General features: G+C 26.8%; 1 protein-coding gene across 2 annotated transcripts in view; it reads right to left on the bottom strand.

Annotated features, from left to right (window-relative positions):
- LOC129960503 (cell adhesion molecule 2-like) overlaps positions 1–22,327 on the bottom strand; it is a 307,448-nt gene extending 285,121 nt beyond the window's left edge. For both annotated transcript variants that reach the window (XM_056073974.1, XM_056073976.1), the window contains exon 1: positions 22,256–22,327. The gene's annotated coding sequence lies outside the window, so the exon portion shown is untranslated. The remainder of the gene's footprint in view (positions 1–22,255) is intronic.
- Between the last annotated feature and the right edge of the window lie 401 nt (positions 22,328–22,728).

The raw sequence follows: 22,728 nt of genomic DNA, 5'->3' as shown, positions 1-22,728 counted from the left end.
TAAGAGAGGAAACAATCGCCATTGCAAAGTGAAACCCATGGTTGCTTTTCGTATTCTCTTCCAGCTGAACTGCAGATTATTGTTCTCGTGTGGTTCGCCAGAATGCGGAGTAACTAACATGTAGATTAATCATTTCGTGCGTTGAGTTTCATGTCGCTAGATCATGCTGTTATCTCAATGCACAATTTCATAGCAAGGGTTGCATTTAGTAAAGTTAGCCCTGTTTTGGAAATTGTTGTAATTATCTATTATAGACATTATAGACATATATATTAACGCGATATTAGCTTTTGCTTATAGGATTCACGTCATTCTACCGGTTTTGTATGTTTAATTATCTCAAAGCCAGTAAAAAACCCAATTCATTTATTCAACTGTTTAACTTTTTGTAAATATTATATATTTAAAATCAAAGCGATTATTAATTATTTGTTTTAAATAAAACTTTAAGGATTATTTAAAGACATTAAATAATACATAGTTCTTCTTGAGCGTATTCGAAGATATATTTCTTGTGAAGGATTGAGTTGTACCATGAGCATTAAAAGTGCTGCAGCCGTTAACTACTGATGCTAACAATCGCTATTAAAATGGCGGTATGCACAGAGGAACATTTACTGTTATATTATTGTGTCACAAAGCAATAACTGATTACAACAATATAAATCAAATTAATTATAATTATCTATTGTATCTAAACGTGATAAATTAGAAAATAATCGGCATCTATGTGAAAAATACAATACCGATACTCGCATGACTTTCAGAAATTGAAACGTAAGACTTAACGTGAACGTAAATGAATCACTTCATCTCAGTCTTTGTCGAAATAAACCCCCAAAAGCCTTAAAAATTTATCAAAACGAGACTATATAAATGAAAATACCTTTCTTTAACATATTATAAAGGAAACCTTTATCGCACAGATAGATGTTTCTGGTGTAGCATATATTGCGTCATATGATTTTGAAAAAATTTTGTTTGAAACATGACATTTGCATATTACTAAAGTAATATTCCTTGATTCACCTATGTTTAGAAAAAGTTATTAGCTGGAAGAATAATTTAATTACTAATTACCCAGAATCTGGATTTTAAGCACACTATTTCCTATGAAACAATTCAACCTAAAAACTGATCAAGTTGTCTTTACTGAAGAATTTGTAAGTCTCAAAATCAGGTGAAAGTAAAAAGACGAAAGATGTCGAAACCCTAAATATATATATATATATATATATATATGTTTAGGGTTTATTTTTAAATATATATATATATATATATATATTTGTGTGTGTGTAAAGGTTTAAATATCATTACATATATATATGTTAGCATTATTTTATGTGAAACGGAATGCAGTTTCGAAAGCAGGGAAGAGACTCTCGATTTCGTGACGTCGTTTTATTTCATCTTGGAGACGCAGGCATTATGTACAAGCGACGAGCACATACACAACACAGAACAACACAGAAAGAAATGAGGGAAAACTCTTGAACATTTTATCTCCGGTCTTATATAACCTGAGATATTGATAGGGAAAATATTTCTCCATAGTGCTTATATGCAATGAGATTTCGATATGGATTTTCGCTACACACGCGATAAGGTAAGGGCACAGGGATCTTAAAAAAAAAAAAAAAAACTGTCCCGTCATTTTTATTCCTCCACTAGGAGTGTAGGAAAGTTAGGCTTTTAGTCGATTCAGAAATTTTACGAAGCCTCTCTTGAATTAATTAAGTACAGAAAATGGAATTAGATCAGGAAATAATAGAACATTTTAGAATGAAGTTACTATGGGCTAAATTAAGATAAAACCTTGGAAATTAATTAAATTGAAATTAGAGTTTAAAATATCATTACATGCATATAATTGTAGGAAATGGCTAATACATGCTTTTAACAAAGTATTACAAGAAAATCATGTATTTAAAATCGAATTCCGCACACTTGTCAACAGTTTCTATGAACATCTATCTATTTATGAGTACTATATAAAAATATCTACAAGTCAGAAACAAGAAATTTAGGAAAGCTGAAAAATCAACATTCTGAGCAATTCCCATTATTTGAAATTTAAGTAGCTTGATTAGATTTCACTATACCCCATACAACATCATACTGCTTCTTGTTATAAAAATAAAACTTAAAAAAAAGCATGTTTGAAATCCACTTTCACATAAGAATATAAAACTTTTAGCTAAAGCATGGAAAAAAGTGTCATTTAAAATATATTTGGCTGAACATAAAGCATACAATTAAATGTTTGAAACTTCGATAGCTTACAAAGTGACTGAACTGTGAAATAAAATTTTTATTTTTATTCACCTAAAAATAATTCTTCTCATTTATTCTGTGTTTTCATGTTCTGAAATGCGCCGAACAAAACACTGATGACAAATTTAATATTAATGTGCAAATGGCACAATACTTAAAAGAACCTTTATTCCTTTATATTTCCAGAGTGGAAGGAAAAATCTGAAAAATCCAGTTTTGAAAAGCATTTGGAAACCTACCTCAACGAAGAATAGGGCTACGGGCATCGGAAGTTAAGATGAGTCTCTCTTTAAAAATGGTGGCCCGATTGTTTATGTCCGGTTTTTTCATACAAATGCCTTTTTTGCTTGAATAGCATGTGGCAGTGGCCAATCGATGCAGTGATGGTGAAAAACCTTTTCCTTGTTTCGATCACGTGTTTCGCAAACAATGATCAATAGCCGTTGGTCGGAGTTATTGCAGTTTGACGTGACTTTAACCGCAATGGGAGTGAAACAACAATCCCAACTCAACTTTGATGAAGAATATCCGGTAAATAGCTTTTGCCCAGCTGCAGAAAATAACTTTTATCCTTCGAGCTGGTCCATTTTGCCTCCTCTGCTACTCTTTCGGTGATACCTACATTCCAAATGCTGAATTCGTTTTGCGGTCTTATCCAAAATTTGCGAAAAACTTCTTGAAAGTGAATGAATTTATTGAAGTATCATTTATGATTAAAACGCAAGGTTATTAAATTCTTGTTTTCAGCATCTAATTACTTCAATATTATAAATGTGTCATTGAAAAAGGATGACATAATTTTTAATTTTATTATTCTGATTTATGCATAGCATTAGTCATATGATGAAAATGAAGGAGACTGGTGGATATAATAGGCTTTGCCAAATGAAAAGTTAATTTTTTTCTAATTATCTAAAAAATTTTATACCGAATGAACACAAGTATAATTCTATATTTTGGCTTTCTTTAAAAAATTGAATTAAATTTCATAACTGCATCATTCCAAATTTTAATTCTGTTGTGAGATTGCCACAAAAATTTGTTCAAGAACTCATTAATTAGAAAATGTCAAAACAGAATAAAACTATATTTGATTTTTTATTATTTCTGTTCATCGCATTTTATAAATATTAGTCAGCTTTTGTGCATATTAATTATATGTCATAAAACTTTTTAAATAATCTCTTCTTAATCAATCCGTACATATTACTGTAATCAAATTTTATCTTTTATTTTTTTAGGTGTAGATTATCACTACACTGCATCACAAAAGCGACAACTTCATTCAATGAAGTTTATGATAGATAAGTATTCTACCTTACTTTATATATTTCGCCAGGAATTTACTATGAAATCTTAACATTGCAAATGAATATTCACCTGGTTAGAATGATGCTAAGCTTATTATATTAAGCTTTCCAAAATGACGCTAAGCTTTTCATAGTTCGCAATTCTTCTGAAGTGAAAACGACAAAATTTCGAATTTAATTTTGCAAAAAAACGTCATTTAGAAAATATTTACCATTTATGTAATAAACCATTTAATCCACAGTGGATTACAAAATTTGCTGTTCTAATGTTTACAACATTTTCCTGGAAGGAAATCCTTTTAGTTTTAAACTTATTTTTCATGTTTAAATAATGAAGGTTGACAGGAAATATAAACATGCCAGCGCTTAATCTTCCTAGAATATATCTGATAGTGATTGAATTAGACGCTGGATGCAAATTAATTATGTTTTTGCTAATATATTCTAGCCTCAATCACTGAATTTTCAACCAAAAGAAGATTTGCTTTTTAGAATGGCTTATATTTGAAAATTTCGTCTCAAAGATATGAAATGATTTTTCTGTAGAATTTCATAAGTTATAGGAAATAAGATAGATTAAAAATAGACAATCATTTTTGATAAGCAAAAAGATTGATATATATCGTATTGTTTTCAGATTTAAAAAAAAGTATAAATATATTTAAGGTATTTGGAGAAAAGTGTTTTAGATTTCTTATTTGAAATATTTTACCCAGATTGAAAGTGAAATTTGAACGCGAGAAATTTTAAACGATTGTAGAAGTGTTTATTACACTTTTAGTTAATAGTGCAATTTTAGTGTCGAGAAGTATTTGTTACTCTTTCAGTATTTAGTTTTGATTCTTAAGAATAAGATATAACTTAATATCAAAACATCATTTTGAGGTCAATTTTAAAGAAAACTTTGATTTAAATAAATACAAGAGTAAAACAGACAAAATTCATACTTCAAAGAGTTGGATTGTAGATATTCACTCGTAAATAAATGTTCCGTTTTCATATTTTATTGGCAAAAAATATCACCATAATTTCAAGGCTTACTTATAAAAAGAGAAATTTGTATTTAAAATCCTTAACTGTTGGATAGAGGCTATTATTTCAGATTTGAAGACTGCATTTTAATCTTCTATGAAAATAGTCCAATGATCAGAAGTACAAATTATGATTTATCTTGTTTAGAGGAAAACAGTTTTTATTATATTATGATAAAACTTTTTGATTAGGTTTTGATGTTCTAGAAAATCTATTTTTCTTAATTTTTCTCAATTTAATTTTATTTTCTAAAAAAAAAGGTTTACTTTTCATAATAATTCAATTAAATTGATGTCCCAAAATGAAGCCCCACAAGAGCTATTTAGGCATATATATTTTTCTTTTGAATCGTGCTCAATTGACTGCCTGTCTTCGTCACGATGAAGACGACACTTATACAGTGAAGCTGAAATCTTCCAATTCTGAAGTTTAAACTCTAATGCAAAGGCTATCGAAAATACATTTTCCGATTGGTGTGACTATTACAAAGACATACAACTAATATCAAAGCAACCAGTGATCCAGATCTCAAAATTGTTCGTAATCTAACATAATACGGCACGTTTTGTGTTTTAGAGAAGAGAACCGTTTGGGTTTCTTCTCAATGAACGATTATCTCCAAAATCTGGCATACATTTTTGATTTTTCTGTCAAAATTACAAAATAAATTTTATTTATAGTGTAGATAGTGTTCCTGGGTTATCAATTTTTCATCCACTCGGAAAAATAAACCAACAGATAGAGTAAGTACCCTTTGCCGGATTAAGTCAGAATTCAGATAAAATTAGAAAGATCTGCTAAATTAGATAATTCTGCATATTATGTTTAAAGATCATAAATTAAAATTTAGTCATCGAGATTGTTGAATTTGGCATACTCTAGAGGAAAGAGATAGACAGAAGGATTTCCTCCGAATTTTTCCCACATCCGAATTCAGCTCATAGTCTTTTTAAGTCATCGTCATCATGATCAAATGTGTCCTGAGAAACTGTGAGATTTCCTGTGAACGGATGCTATTCGAAATTTAAAAGAAATGTAATATTTTGGCCTAGGAATTGCAACCAAATTAGGAAATTAGAGCAAAGTGTTCACATACAGACATAATTCCACTAGGTGTTTTGGGGAATAGGATTCAAGGAAATTTAAAAAAAGGATATTCTTTAAAATCTTCAAGGTGAATATTTTGCTGTTTATAGTACTTCCTCTTTCTATATAAAGCATACGAGAAAATATTATACGGGATATTATACAACGATACAAGAAATAGAATTTTTGCATTTCAAGATGGTTTAAAAATCTTTATAAATAACAATTTGCGTAATTATAAATAGTTTTATAACTCAGGTATCACAAAGGAGCACTATTTTTAAATTTTTATTAAGTTATGGCATATACATATATATGTGATATTTAAAATTTTTTATTTATGTTTTTAGTTTTTTTTCGGATTTTACCAAATATAGAAAATAACTATCAAACAATAAGTTATACTGTTCTTATTACTACTATAACATTTCTATCTAATAAAAATATGATATGAATTTTCAAAGAAATCTTATATCCAAAAAAGGTTTAAGAACATATATATACTTTTCTTTCAAAAATTTGTATAGCTAACAGAAATTCTAAATCCATTTTCAATCTTCATATTATTTTCAACTTATTATATAAAAAAATAATAAATTATATCATTTACGAGCCAAAAATATATTTCATTTTTTAAAAAAATTTATCACTATTCATTATCTTCAAACTGTCTATTAAGAAATTGTGCAAGTAGTTATAAGGCTTAATTTTAATCTTTTCTTAAATAAAACATGTTGAAATTGTCGAAGTATAGCTTAGAAGCAAACCTGGTTAATCCATTGTCTAGACAAAAGTCCACGCATTTGTAATATGATGATGAAATAATTAACTTTTTAATAGATAATTAAATATAGTATTTCTTAAAAAAATTCAATTATAAAAAAATCTGTCTTATGTTTTTGGAGCAAAATATTTTAAGTACATATATTTAAAAGTTTTTCAATCATAAAAAGGAAAAAAAAAATGGCATTTCATTCTAAAGTACTATAAAAATATGACAATTCTATTTTATGTTTATTATTTTAAGACATTAAATAGTGTTGTAACTTTGAAGTTTGAAAAAAAAATACCTACATAAATAAGCATCACGGGAGATTAAAATTTATTGAGGAAAGAATCTCCAAGGAAAAAGTAATTGTTAAAAATTGACTTATGCCCTTATTAAAAGATTAACGCTTGTGTCAAAATTATTGCTTTTAAGCAACAGGAAAGTACTCTTAAAATATTCTTGAGGAATCTCAAAAAGATTTCCTGTTTTTTGCAATGATATTTTCAAACATTTGTTTACTTTAATTGCAGATGTGTTCAAAAAAATCTAAACCAAAGCATTCGTAAATTCCCTAATTCGTTCTTTGTACGGCTCACATGCAGGTTAAGTAGCCAAAATATTATCTTTATAAAATTATAAACATAACGATCTTAAGGAAGATTCAATTATTATTTTAGGATTTTCTTCTTAGAGATAGTAATGTATTCTCATTTGAATTTGAAACTCTACATTGCAAGTATAGAATAGACTTTGAATATCATAAAAACTGGTAATTTTCATGTTTTTGAAATAATTTTATATAGTAGGAAATAATATTATATATAGGATAGCGTTAGCATTCATCTCTCTCTCTCACTCTTTTTTTTTTTTTTTTGGCACAAAAGACTAAGAAGTTGCTTCGCCAACTAGAATGATTGGTAGAAAAAATATGCCATGTTATCTACATTTATATTACTTTTCATTCATGGAAGTTGGTTGTTAATAATGATTTGATGTCACGTATGAAAGTAAACAAGAATATTGAAGACAACAAAGAAAGTATAATGCTGATGGAGTGATCTGGAAGTTTTGACCCTGTACAACAAGAAACAGTGACAGCGATAATGGAGGAAGTAATTTACTCGAATAATCTATGGCGAATAATTTAACAAATCTATATTATTTGTTTGACTGTCTGTTTCTGAATGGCAATCCATTATGTATACGTCTACAGGGTTGATAGTGGTAAACTAGATATGACAGGTTAAAAAAGCACCACACTGGGTAAATTAAATTTTGTTTTAGGAATAGTGACCAGTATGCGATTTCCGATTTCCGAGAATCAGATAAAATCTGTTGACCCTAATTCTGATACAGAAGTAAATAATATTTTATCACGTGGTGTGAATGTCAATATATATATATATATATATATATAAAATTGGAAAGTAAAAGATTATGAATTACTTTCATTTGAAAGTGTCTCATGGCTGTAATAAGTTATATACTGTATTTCATGAAAGCAAAGATATTTTTGATGAAAAAAATCAGTAATTTGGGGTAGTTGGTAAGATACAGCAAAACATATTCTAATACAATATAAAGTAGTTTCTCATTATTTTAAAATACTTTCTTCATATTATTTCGTTCCTAAAAACAGAAGTTGAAACTGTGTTCCCTGTTACTTCACATTCTTCATGGTACACATAAGGGTTATTAAGAACATTTCTTCTGATTAATTTATAAAATATTTAAATAAAAAAGAATTCTTTCATGAACATTTCAGAACATGATGAAGCATCCGCAAAAAAAATATGAGCCTCTTTTCCATCTTACATAATCATTTTAAATTGAAAAAAATAATAACGTCTATAAAATTGTCTTCAATTTTTCTGACTTTACTGTAGGTAACATAAAATGTTATATTCATCCATTTCTTTCGACATTGTTACAATTAGAATTACAATAAAAATGATGATTCAAAAGATGCAGGAAGTGTTATCCCAAATTGCATCAAGAGTGTTTGTATAATGCTTACAAAATGTGACAAATAATTTATATTTTTCTATTGTTAGCTTTGTGAAAAATATTCGCAATAATAGCATATTCAAAATTTGGAAAGAAAATATGATATATATAATTTAAGTTAAGAAACAAGCTTTATTTATAATCTATAAAATTATAAATGCAATTAAGGATCGAATATAAATACAATTAAAGACGAAATTCGGCAGAATAATTTTACATTTTGATAGATTTCTTAACAGAAAATAATTATCATTAAAAATAATATTAATTAAATTAAAACAAAAACCAAAGCCATTGAACTAATATCATTAAAAATAATATTAAGTGAATTAAAACCAAAAATATAAAATTTATGAGCAACAATATTGATCGAAAAACATATTGTTATTAATATTTATTAATATATTGCATAATATATTGTTTTTAATATTTAAGCACAAATATATTAAAAGCTAAAAATCATATATATCCTTAAATCACAGTTCAAATTTCATGATAATGATAGTTAATACTTTTGTATTATTAAACAATGACCAAAAAAAAAATATTTTTGTAATGTTACAGTCAATGGAAAGTTATTACGAGATCGAAAAAACTGAAAACAAAAATTCATTTGAATTATAGATATTTAAAAGAAATAATATTTATCATTTGCAAGAATAATTCGGTTGAAACACTACGCTAATTAAACGGAGAAGGAACGAATCATGCGTAGCTAGGATGTCACCAGATAAGCGGTTGTTAAAGAAGTCACCTGCCGGGTGCCTTTTAAAGGGAAAGTCGCACACTTCCTTGGTTTTAAGATTCATACATTTTAGTTGATGGTCGATCAATCTAATAAAGGTTATAAATTTAATATATTGTTTCATATAAGAATTCTTCATTAAAATGCCATTTTGTTCTCCGTATTCATCACATTTATTGTGCTTTCGCCTTCAAATTTCTCTTTCCAAAGCATCTCAAAAATCATTATTTTCGCCATGTTTTATTACGTTTTAAAGTCCAATTATATTAGCTTCAATGACGTTGCTCTTAACTTAGTTATTACCGACATATAAAATGTCGAACTGTTCCCCCTTAAGATCATTGATAACTTAAAAAATACGATGTCATCTGTACTTATCCATGCAAATCTGCTTACACAAGATGATTCTCTTTTCCGAAATATTAGTGCAAGTATTTTTTTAGCTACGGCTTAAGATAAGGTGAATCTCGTTGTTCTATATCTATCCTGTAATACCATTCTAGGCAAAAATTTCCTCCGAAGAGAAGAAACGGATGTAGAAATCTCGTAAAGTCCTGAGACGTGGAGAAAGAGTTCCCTCCCGAAGAAGTTCCGAGAAGATGGGTCCATCACCCTCAAGGAAATAGGAAAGAAGGAGAAAGGTTCCTTCATAAATTATAGCCGGAAACTGCTATCGAAAAAAGAGATTTTTTTTTTTCTTCGCTTCCATGTCATATCCGAAAGTGGCGAGGAAGATTTTTTTTCTTGTTATATTTATTTCAATCTCCAGCATGAATTTCCAGTTAGCCTACTGTAGCAGTTGTTTAGAAATCTTCATTTTATCTGTATTTGAAATTGAGCAGTGATCATTTGAATGAGATGGATAAAATTTTACAGAGCTCTGAATATGAAGCATTAAAGGATCAATTTAAATCAGATGATTTTGAAATTTAAGGTATCTTCATTATGATTTTTTTTAAATTAGCAAGGTGAAAGGTTATTATTATTATCAATGCTCATTATTATTAGACTAAATATTAAATTCTTCAACATTCCCTCATTGATTCTTATAAAATTTTGCTCTGTATTGCTGGAAACAAAGGAAGTAGAAAAGTTTCAATAATCGTCACATTTTATTAATTTAAATTGCTTTATTTAAGAATCATTCAGTGTCGCGTTCAATATAATAAAAGGACAAAGAAAGTTTCCTAAATTTTTGGCAACCTTTATGAACTATTTTTATTATAACTAATAATAATTAAGGGTCAAAACTGATTTTTCTTTGTGCACTTGAATGGAATACCGAATTAATCTATTTTAAACTTGTAATGACAGTTTGAGAAATTTACAGTTAATTTTGTTAATTATATAAAGGTGAGAAAATATATTTCGTTATAAAAGTTAATAAACAAATAATTCCATTTTAAAATGTATTTTCATGCAAAATGTGAAACGCACTTTGGCAAGACTTCACAGCTTCTAGCAAAACCTGCATAAATGTATAAATGGTGCCTTACAAAATTGTGTTCTTCAGCATGTTAGATCACATTGATAAAATCATAATGTTTAAAAGAGAACTCATTTATAATCTTTATTCTTTGTTTCAGTGAAAACTAAAAAAATTTGGTTAAACATCATTAACAATTTAACCAACAGAAATGCGAATACAAACTTCAGAATATAAAGGCACTTTAACGATCAGAAACACATCTTATATGCTGAAAAATATTATTGTAAAATAAAAAAAATTAATTAATTCACTGCAAAAGAACTTTGTTCGGTTCTTAAATAAATGTAGGTATAGCGCAGAGCAAATGCAGCTATCTATGCCCAACAGTGCTTAACTATCTATACCCATCAATGCTTAGTAATAATGGCCAAGAAATAGCAAGTTTATAATTCTATTTATTTAAATAAATATGAAGGAAATTAGTTTGAATGATTTTGTTTATCTTAAAGCCATTTATGGACTGCTTATTTTCAATGCATTAATAATTAATCTTCTTAATTAATCATTTAATAATGCCTTCAAAACGTGCCTTATAAAAAAATTAACATAATTGCTTATTTAAAAGATGAAAAAAAATTATTTCTCAGAAGAGTTATTGATGTACAAAGAATTTATTTTCAAAGCATTTTTTTGATCATTCAGCATATTGAAAACGACTGTATTTAACAAAATCTTAACGTTAGCTACGCGATGCAATCATTTTCTTCTTTTTTTATACTTTTTCTAAATATAGATTAAAGAATCACAGGTGTTTCATTCTATCAAATTTTTTCAATTGATACTTTCAAGAGACATAAAAATCCCATCAAGTAAAAATATTTTTAAATAATTAAGTATTTTCGAAACGTATATAAATATTATCGCTTACTAATGAGTGTTAAAACTGTTTAGAGCACAATATACAGATCCTCATGGTTTAACGGTTAATAATAAAATGTTTTAAGAGTGCTCCCATATTTTGTACTTTGTCGTTTGTCTTAATTTATTTCTTTTATAATACTAAACAACTACCTCTCAATTTTCTTCACAGATTAAAACATTTCCCTAAATATTGTATATTCAACATATTAACTTTGTTTTAAAGAAATCGTATTTCTTCTAATAAAGTGCATTCATCTAAGTGATTTTGTAAATCGTAATAATTTTCTTTAATAAGCACGACGTTTTGTTATTTAACATTCATAAATTTAAAATTAGTACTCTTAGAATGCATCTTCATTTAAAGTTAACAAATTGAATGTGGCGCATATAATTTCAGTTTTGTAGATATATTTTTCGAATACTGTGAAGTTTTTATTGTTCTTAAATCCTAATTTCAAAGCTTTTTTAATAAAATCATCGCTTAAACTTTGAAAAAGATTTGTATTCAATCTTGAATGAAATTATGAATGAAGCTAAAAATATATAACAAAATCTGCTTTTACGGAGAGAATTAAGTAAATATAAATCAAAGTATGTAAAAATAAATCAAATTAAAATTTAGTAAACTAATATATCTATTAAAAAGTCATTTTTTATATTTGTTATTTAAAATTTTCTAACAAACTTTAATTAACTTCATTTAACTTTATTTAAAAACTATATGACAATTAACTTGCTCTGACTCTTAGTCAAGAAAGAACTGCTAAAAAGCAGTTGAATCTGAATTAAAATAATACTAAGTTATTTTGAAGACAGAATTATTATTCCACAATTTTATTTTAAATGAAAGCTGATATCGACTAAATCATTGTAATTATTAGATATCTGTTATACTGTTGGACATATTTTATTTTTAGTTTCATAATTAATAATCCTTATTTAATTTGTCTGTTTTCTCAGACCTAGATGAGTATTCAAATTACCTTGAATGCAAGGAAACATGCAATTTTTAAATATCTAGAGTAAAATAAAATAAATCAATCCGGACAAATTATATTAGCAGCTTTGAAGTGTACAGGATTTTTTAAAAAATAAAAATAAAGTTAACTGAAATAATAAACATAGCAAATTTAATTCTAAGCTTTGCACTTTACTTTTTAAATATTTTTAATATTTAATCTTTCAAAACTGATGAATAACGGTTATTCCAGTATTCCTAGAAATATTACATATTCTATAAATGAATTTTTCTAAATTAAACATAGAAAGTGAATATTTTAAATACATTATACATACATTAATACATACATATGATTATATATATATATATCACAACGTATCTTTTCCACTTCTAATTTGTGTTAAAAAAAACTCGGATTATGTTAGTTTTCAAATTCTTTTAGATTGAAAGAAAAATCTATGAATTCTAAGATTCTATATTATAATTACATGCAATTATTAATACCATGCTGTGAAATACTAATTAGTTAATAATCAATAAATACTACTATGTTATTAAATGGCTCTTTCTCTAATCTTTAAATTATATATAGTTAGCAATATTTGGAAACAATCATCTTTGATATACTTGTTTAATATATTTTGGATTTTCAAAAGCCATGAACATTACATACGTTGCTATAGGTGATAAATAAATTTCCCTGAGGTTCGAAGTAAATTTTATTAAATATTTGGGGAAACTGATTTTGTGCAATCAACTAATATAAAAAAAATAATACCATTTCTCCGACAAAGATAAATTGATCGATTTTTCTTGATATGTACATAATATTATATTAGCATTAATGAAATGTGGTATATAAATTAAAGCTATACACACAAAAAATTCAGATAAGAAATATCTGTTGAAATTTAATTTCAATATTTGCTATGAATAGGAAATTCTTAAAACATCATTAATTTTCGTTCAAGTTGTTTGTTAAATATCTAAATTAAAATATTTTGCTTTTCCTTGAAATCGATGATTGATTTTACTTGACTCAAGATGGTTGGAGAAATATTTTTTTTTTTCTTTATGCTAATAATATTATATCATATAAATTTTGAAATGGTATTATATTTTCCTATATTGTACTGTTTGTAAACTAAGCAGAATTCTTCTAGTACTTTTATAAATAACATCTCTGCAAATTTCTTTACCAAATTTTTTATTGAAAATATAACTTATTACTGAAACACTGCTTTCTTAAGAAATAATGCTGAATTCACAATGATATTTATTATTTAAACTTAAAATACCAATGAATTCTTTTTAAATTTTGAACAGTTTCGTTGTTCGGTCTTTAGGTTCTTTAATTTTCCCGTTTTAACAAATGTGTTATTAGCCGAGAAATTTCGGAAACCTGGAAAGGCATTTTTTCTCTTATTTTAAACTGTGAATGTCAAGAGTTTTATTAATGATAGTTCTAGTGACACAGCATTTTGCTGAAATGAATGACTAAGTTTAGAATTCATTTGCCTTTTCATAATGGAAGTTATACTAGCTTCAGTGAAAAATACTTTTTTATGTCATAACGTGATTGTAAAAAAAAAAGAAATCAAAGTATTTTTTTTCCTATTTAAATGGCTGTCCTTATAAACTTCTTGCAAAATATTTAACAGTGCGATTAAGACTTAATTAGTTTATGAAATTAGTAATGTCGCTGACATTATATAAATATAATGATAATATTGCAGAGCATTCTATGAAAAAAATAAAATGGATAAATGAAATAAAGCAATATATATAAGAGTTACAAATAATACTTTTTCTGAGTTAAAATATGCAGATTTTCTTAACTCAAAATATAGATTACACATATGCAACTATCTGAAAAGATCAAATAATCAAATATCTAATTTCAAACGTAAGTTTCTCTGCTTTATAATTTTAATGAGTTTAAGCCTTGCGTAATATAAAATTACATCGGTTAAAATTAAAAAACAAACAAACAAATGTCATTCATAATATATTTCAAAAATTCATATAAATTATTTTGTGACATGATATCTTGCAGGAAAGGTACATGATGAAATTTGATAGAGCAGGAATTTCTTATTGTGACAATAGCATTTACATGAATAATAAAGGAATAAATAAAGGAAATTATGTACTTATAATATTAATTATGTACTTATATTATTAATAAAGGAAATTATGTACAAGTAGAAAAATGAATTGAATTTTCGTGAATGCATAAAAGAATATATCAAAAATTCCAGAATAAGACTTTTATCAATATTTTAATTCCTCTTCTTATGAATTTTTATTTATTTTTTTATTTTTGTCATATTTGTTTTCCACCTGTATGCATTTGGGAATTTTCCCTTCTAATTATATACAATTAAAATGATGTTTTTTAATTAGCGCCTCATTTCCTAAGAGCATTAACCTATACTTGAGCAAAGTATCAAAATTGATAGCAAACTTCATTTTAACTGAGAATGATGATTTCTGGCGTTAAGATAAATTTTTATTTAGGATCTTTCCAATGTTATTAATTACATAAGATAAATCGCACCAGCATTCAAATTTTTGAAAAAACTCGCGCTAGTAGCCATGAAAGTAAAGTTTCTAGATAAAATAAAAAACGTGAGATTATTTTTTCATGATTGATTTATATTTATATGGCAGGTTAAAAAGTTAGATAGCTCTATTGAAACTTTCGAATAGAATAGTTTTTGCTGCTTTAGAAACGTTTTACCTTTCGTTGTTCCTTAAGATTCTCTTTTTCAAATTATACAATAAGCCTTTTCTTGCTTCAGAATTTTTGATGGGGGGACATTGAAACACAATAATATGTGAAAATTTCCATACCTTTTTATTTTTCTAAGCTAATTTGAAACTTTCCCTTATTGAGTATTTTAACTGGAACATAACACGTTTGGTATAAGAGCTGAAACTAATGATAGCGTCAATAGATTTGTGCAAAAAATTGAAATGAGAAATTCTGCTTTTTTTAAAATTATTATTATTTATTATTATTTAATTATTATTTTTTATTTCATTTATTTATTTATTTAATGTCTTTCAGATACAATTTTAATAGAAATTAAACTAGAATGTGAAACATGCAAAGAATATGAATCTATAAAACTTTCTTTAATTTTTCATTTCTTATTGTTAAGTTGTATCGTATCTGTGATTCAAGACAATGGTAAAAATAATAATTTTCAATGTTATTCTAAGTTTATTCTTGAGCAATATGAATTAATTTTATTAATGTAATTCATAAATAGTTCCGTAAAAGTTCTGCACGCTAGGAGGTGCCATGAAGAATATAGGTTTTGCCATTATTAACTGTTTTGGATGAATTAGGATCATCTCATTAAGCAGATAAGGTAAGGAGTATCAGGATACTATGTACATACATATATAATAAGTATTTTTTTATTATCATTTGTAAAAAAAAGTCATAAAATCAATCTGGGTCAAGGTATTTTAATTCATTAGTAAAGGCAACGAATTAAAATCAAATATGTATTTTTGGGTTAAGAGAAATTTAACACCAAGAACTTCTGCCCTATTCTTTAACACTTAAAGAAAATGAACTGATAATCAGCTCAATCATATGTATTTAATTAACGAAAATCATAAATTAAATTATAAATGAATAAAATAAGTTATTTTTTATCATTATTTCATGTTTTCCTTACATATTTTGCATTCTATGCATGTGTGCAAAATGCTTATCGGGAGAAAATTTGGCTTACAACAATTTTTTTATATAAATTGATGCATATGATTCTTAAAGCAAATAATAAGACGAATATTTGCAAAAAATTATCAGAATTAAAAAGAATTAAAAAAGATAAAACCAAAAAAATAAGGTTGCTTTTCTTGCTCACTACTTAGTGTGAAGAGTCTTTCTTTCCTTTTTTTGCCACGAGTATATAGAGAATCACATAATCTACAATTATCTGACACTTTCAGCCATCATTTAGAATTATATTTAATATGAGCTAACAATGCTTTAACTCTTCTCTCCTAAGCGATCCACAAAAAACAATATCTTGGTACACCAAAAAGATGGACTTTCGAAAGAGAGTTTTGACCTCTCATATTCCCATCCATTTAATAGCAAACAATCATAACCCGGTAACATTATTATAATCTTAATGGTTAAAGTCTGGTACTCAAACTTTCAGAAGAATATGATTTAGAAACTTAATATCTCAAATTCTAAAATATTTGAATGTTTAACAATCCAAATAGAAAGCGACTGACTTTAAGAGAATAGGAGGATATCTATGGAAAAATTAAAAAAAATAAAGCGAAACTATTGAAAAGCGTAATATACGCTCAAATGAAAACATTTCATATAATAAATGCAAAAATTTATCCTTTTGTGATAAAGTAGAGATCATCAATATTAGTTTCAACGAATCTAAAGAATTTTAGCAAAAAGTATCGCACATTCATAAGAAAAAAAAATGAGTGACTGTTTACCAAATTCCGTGGTAAGTGTTTATACGTTGAATCATAAAATATCATGCAGTAAACGTTGAATCATAAAATGATTTTAGAAAGAGAGAAATTGAATTCAAGGAATTTGAATGCAGTGTTCTATATATCTATGTCCTTAAATAAGAAAGGGTGCTATTCATCGTGTAGCGAAGATTCAAAATATAATTAATGATCCTTCAGTTGCTTTCACAGACTATCTGGAAATAACTGAGTACAAGTTTCCGTTGTATTTTATTTCAAAAGTGCACATTTACTTTCAGAAATTCCAATTTATTTTTATGCAAATTTCTCTCTCCAAAAGAAATTTAATAAACCTTGCCGAGTACAATTATTAATCATGAGCATACGTTTCTGTTTTCTTTTTGACCATTTATTATTAAAAAAAGCATTCCGTTTATAACGTTTATGGTTGCTGAAATAAATTAATCTCATAGAATGCGTTAAACATTCCCAAATTCAGGTTAACATTTTAACATTGATATGAATTTTTAAACTAAATAATTCAAAGCATGAACAGTCGTCAATAATTTTGCGATTCAAAAATTATGAATTTTAACATTGCTTTCTTAAAAACCATCAACCCAACTGCGCTTTTTTTGAGCGTTTCTGTTTTTGTAACATTTTACGAAGCAAAATTAATGTATAAAACGTTTTTCTGGTAAAATATCTTTATTTAAAATAAACTTTAATGTACCTCAGTAATCGGAGAACTCTAAAATGAATTTTAGGGTTATGTTTCAAGTTTTGCAGAAGAGTTAAAAAATTGTTATTGAAATACTTCTAGCACTACGTTAAACTTTCTGTAATACCTGACTTACTGTAGCTCAAGATAAATGTCTTTTTGACTTCTCAGAAATACCTTTACAGGAAAGAAATGTTTGGGATAAATATTCAGATTTCAATGAAATTAAAAAAAAATTATTTTTTTTTCTAAATTAAGGATGCATCTGAGTTAAATGTTTCACTCGATACTAAATATAACGCATTTATAAACTTATTAATTTTTTTGTTAACGGAATTGAATATTGTCCATGATTGATATGTGTATCAATCATGGAGAATAACTTATAAATTTTAGCAAAAAAAATCCTACAAAATGTTCAAATTGTTGCCTAAAAAATACTGAATGAGTCTTTTAATTCATGATTTTAAATATCAATATTATTTCATATATTATGGATTTTTTATAGATTTCTTTCTTCTCTAATTATCGAAGTCATAAAAATGTTTAGTTATAACGCTTTGCTTTAAAGAATATTTAAAGCTCAGATTATTATTTTACTATAAAAATTATCACTTAAATTAATTTTATCTAACGCGTAAACTCCGTTTAATTAAGAGAAAAACTTAACAAAAACTATTAAACATTCTTTATATAATACAATACATTTTAGAATGCTGTAATTTATTCTTTTGTAGTTCATCTTTATATGACTTTTATAGTATTGGTGTTGGAATAATAGTTTCGCATATACTGACTCATCTTTAAATATAAAAGCTTCTTTTACTAGGGGAAAAAATACTTAATAGTATTAAATTACTTTGCTTCGATCTTATACCATGAAAATGCGTGAAATTCTTTATAGCAATTAATTACTTTCTTAATTCATCAGTAACAGATTTTGATTATCTTTTACTGTAATTCACTTGTTTCTGAATTATAGCTCATAATAAAAAAAAAAAAGTTAACGACGTTTTTTAAATTATTTTATCTTATTGTTCTCGACAATCGCATTATTGCGTTATTTATGAGAAAGGCAATAATTAGATAAAAAAAAAGTCTGTTAAATCATAAGAAATTAAAATCAGCATTTTTCGGCCTTAGTTTTTCGCGTTAGAAAGAAAGAATCGAAGAAATACTGAAAAAAGCCAATTTAACCCTGCTCATTGCGATTTAATCACAAAAATAAATCTGAAAGGAAATAATCGGTAAAAACTACTTAAATTCATGTGTATATTTCGGGATTAATTTTTACTACGAGCTTCTTAATTTTATAAATTTTATAAAAAAATAATGTTTTAAGAAAAATACTTTCTTTTTTCAGTCAAGGTATATAAATATTAAACGCGATTTTTATTGAAGTCTTTCATAACATATTTATCTTTTTGCATTAAGTTATTTTTCTGTTGGCTTATTAATTTTTGAGAGAATTTTGTTTTCTCTCCACATTTTCTTCTTTTGCTTTTTTTCTCTCAAAATTCTCATATTATCTATTTTTATCAAATAAAATCATCTGCTTTGGGTATTAATCTTCTTATATAAGACAAATATATGAAAAAAACTTTTTGAAATTGTGAAATATGTCAAGAGAGACCCTTAGTGATTTAAGTATGGCCTCCATACGGATTATCAACGGAATACTTAATTTAGTTCAGCCGGTTTAATTTTCAAGAAACAATTCGATTTAAAAATCATCAGTCCATGAGAGAAAAATTATGAAGATTATTAACTAAAACTTTGTTATCCAACTAGAATAGACTTCTTTTATCATAATTAATAATTAATTATAATGCATTATACTAAGAAAAAATAATCATATCTGTAACGAAAATAGTTTGGCAGCTTTTTTACGGTTTCTGACCTATCCTTTTTTGAATACATAATAAATAAATAGACATAACTTTCCTTTCAGATATTAAATAATGTATAATTTTTTTTGAATTCATCTGTTCTAGGTATACTTTATTTTTAATTTTACATGTTTGAAATATTAATCATCATTATTTCGTACCATAAATTTAGCTATGAAATAGGGCATATGCATTGGCTGAAAACGAGAAAAAAATTGTGATAATTTTCGTTTGCCATTTTTAAATTGTTCTCGTCTGTGGATTTCATTTTCGCTGCCATATTTAAGTGACCTCGTTAAATTGGTGATAATCAAGCAATTAGTTGACTGCTTAGAATATTTTTATTTTAATTGAAGACAATTTGTACATGCTGTTTTCGGTGTTGCATGGATGTGGTAAAATAATTATAAATGCAGTATGCGTTCCGTTTTTTTCTTTCCTATCTTAAAACTTTTGCTTTTGAAATTAGGTTTTATGAATATGGAAAAGAAATTTTATCTGGAGATTCTTTCTGCATCGGATAAATTTTGCTTTTCATTTTAGACAAACATGATACAGACGATTGAAACACAAATTCAAAATGCAGTGGATGAACAAATTTTCTACCTCATGGCTTATTTAAATTTATAAAGATTAATTATTTTTTTAAAAGATAAGGAAATTTAAATATTATTGATAATAGAATTACAATGAAGCATTTTGATATAAAACAAACTAAACTGTAAAATGCGATTGTTAAGATTATAAATTATCTTGTATATATACAATTAACTCAATTGAATCAAAAAATTGATTAGTTGCAATTGTGTAACGTGCTGATGCCTAAAAGAAAATATTATTTAAAAAAATATTTTTTGCACGAGTTAATTTTTCTATGATTTCTAATGACTCTAATGACACGTTAAATGCAAAGTGTTTAATTTTAATAAATGTTCCTTATATGCTGTCGACTCAAAGATCTGAATTTTAAACAATTTTAAAAGTTCCTGTCAGTTATTACTGCCCAGTGTACTATTTCTGATTTAAAAGCACAGCTGAACTTCATGTGTGCTGATTAAAGGAGCTTTACAATTAATCTTACCAGATTTACTGATTAAAGAAGCTTTTCCTAGAATTCAGTAATCCTCGTGATGTTTAGGCAACTTTATTCTTTAAATGTCTCATATGAATTGTGTTGAAACGGTCTGGAGGGTTTAAATAATTTATTTCACATTTTCTAAATGTTAAAAGCATATAAAGTTTCCAATATTCTGAATAAAACCACTCTCACGCACTTAAATCAAATATGCATTATATTTTTATGAAATGAATTAGAGAATCTTTAACTTATGTTGTGTATGTAAACTTGTTTTGTTTTGTTTGCATTTTATATTATTCTATTAATTTTGCATGACACATTCAGTTTCACTCTCTCATTCATTCTATCTCATCACCGGAACATGGTCGAAAATGAGTTGTTTCTGATTTGGTATTACTTTTCATCAATACTAAGCATTTTTTAAGACAATGTAAAAAATGTCTGAACTGATTATTTATAAAATCATTTGTGCAAAATAAATTTTTTGGACTCCTTATAAAAATAACACTTCTAAAACTGAAAGCCAGTTTTTTTTCCCCAATAACTTCAATTGAAATGATGCCAGGCGGAGAATGACGCAGTTACTTAAAAGTAAAAGTCACTTTTAAAGTTATGAAAAAATATAAATTTTACAAAAAAATAAGATTTTGAAAAAGTTATTCAATTATTTAATGTATTAAAAATAATCAAATTATGTAACAAAATGTTTCACTAATTTTACAAAAATTGAATTCAACTTGAAGAAGTAACAGATAACAGATTTTTTTCTTCTTTTTAGGATAATTTTATTATCACAACTGCGCTAGGAAGGTAAAGCGTAAGTACTTCAAAAGCGAGAAAAACGCGGAAAATTCGGATTGAATCGTTAACTCCTGAAGCAATACTAAAAAGGAAAACATTCCGAATTTGTTCTAAAAATGTCAAAACTTTTAGACAAAAAAAAAAAAAAAAATCAACTTTCATAAAATAATTTTTTTTTCTTATGAAAACCATAGAGATAATTAAAGAATTATTATTATTTTTTTTTTCGTTTCTAAAAAAGAGTTTTTTTTAAAGAAAGCTATAGATTTATCTAATATTCCTTCCACTCTAAAAAAATAATTTAAATTTCTGTCCGGATTTTTTTTTATTCTAATATGTAGATATTTAGAAAATTTATCATCTTAGAAATTGATCACAAACTAAGTATAAATGGAATTTTTGTATTTACTTAATGCTATAATAAAATCAACGAATTTAACAATTATATTATTTTATTTCAAACTTTTACTAACTTTGATTCTAATAAAACTAACTTTTGTTCCAAAAGAAAACTCCTCCCCGTTTGAAAATAGAGACCGTCTCGTTTGAAACTTTCGACAAAATCCGACTTCAAGACGTTCAGCTTAAGTTTTTCTCCAATATGAGAAGTTGTTCCAACAATACTTTTGTTGAAAATGAAAAACAATTTTTTTTTTCGCTAACGCATTGTCTACGAAGTTTTCTGTGACGCAAAACAGGCAAAGTTTACCTTAAAGATTTTTTGAGCTACCTGAAGAAGATTCGTAGGCAAAAAGTCCCACTTACCGTGTGGGGGTGGTGTGGACACAATATCCGGAGCAGACGCTCTCGCCTGGTGCTTCTTGGACTGACTAGGCGGGAACTGAAAGGATAGGAGCGCACTGTCGTTGAAGACCGTTTTCCTATAGAGGGCCGTGTGTTTTGGATCGATGTGGCGCGACATTTTGAATGCCCGCGCTTTCTACGAAAGTTGGGGGTTGGACAACGCCGGCCACACGAGCGACATCACTTGCGAAAGATTCCGAGAAGCCCAGCCTCAGTTTCGGAGAGCAAAATTGAGCTACCTTGTTTGCGCCCTTGCAATTAAGAATGAAGAGTTAAAAGTGATTCTTCCAGGCAAAATGTTCATTCTAAAGTGACTATTTGCGAAAGAAAAGTTTGCGTGTTAAAACAGGAAGATCTTCGCTAGAAGTTTAAACTGTTTAAAATTTAATGGAACTGAAAATCATTATTAAGAAAGTAGAAGAAGCAAATTTCTA

Source organism: Argiope bruennichi, chromosome X2 (genome assembly GCF_947563725.1).
Source record: "Argiope bruennichi chromosome X2, qqArgBrue1.1, whole genome shotgun sequence".
NCBI classification, from domain to species: domain Eukaryota; kingdom Metazoa; phylum Arthropoda; class Arachnida; order Araneae; family Araneidae; genus Argiope; species Argiope bruennichi.
Note: the sequence above shows the minus strand (reverse complement) of the source record. Positions and strands in the feature narration are given on the sequence as shown.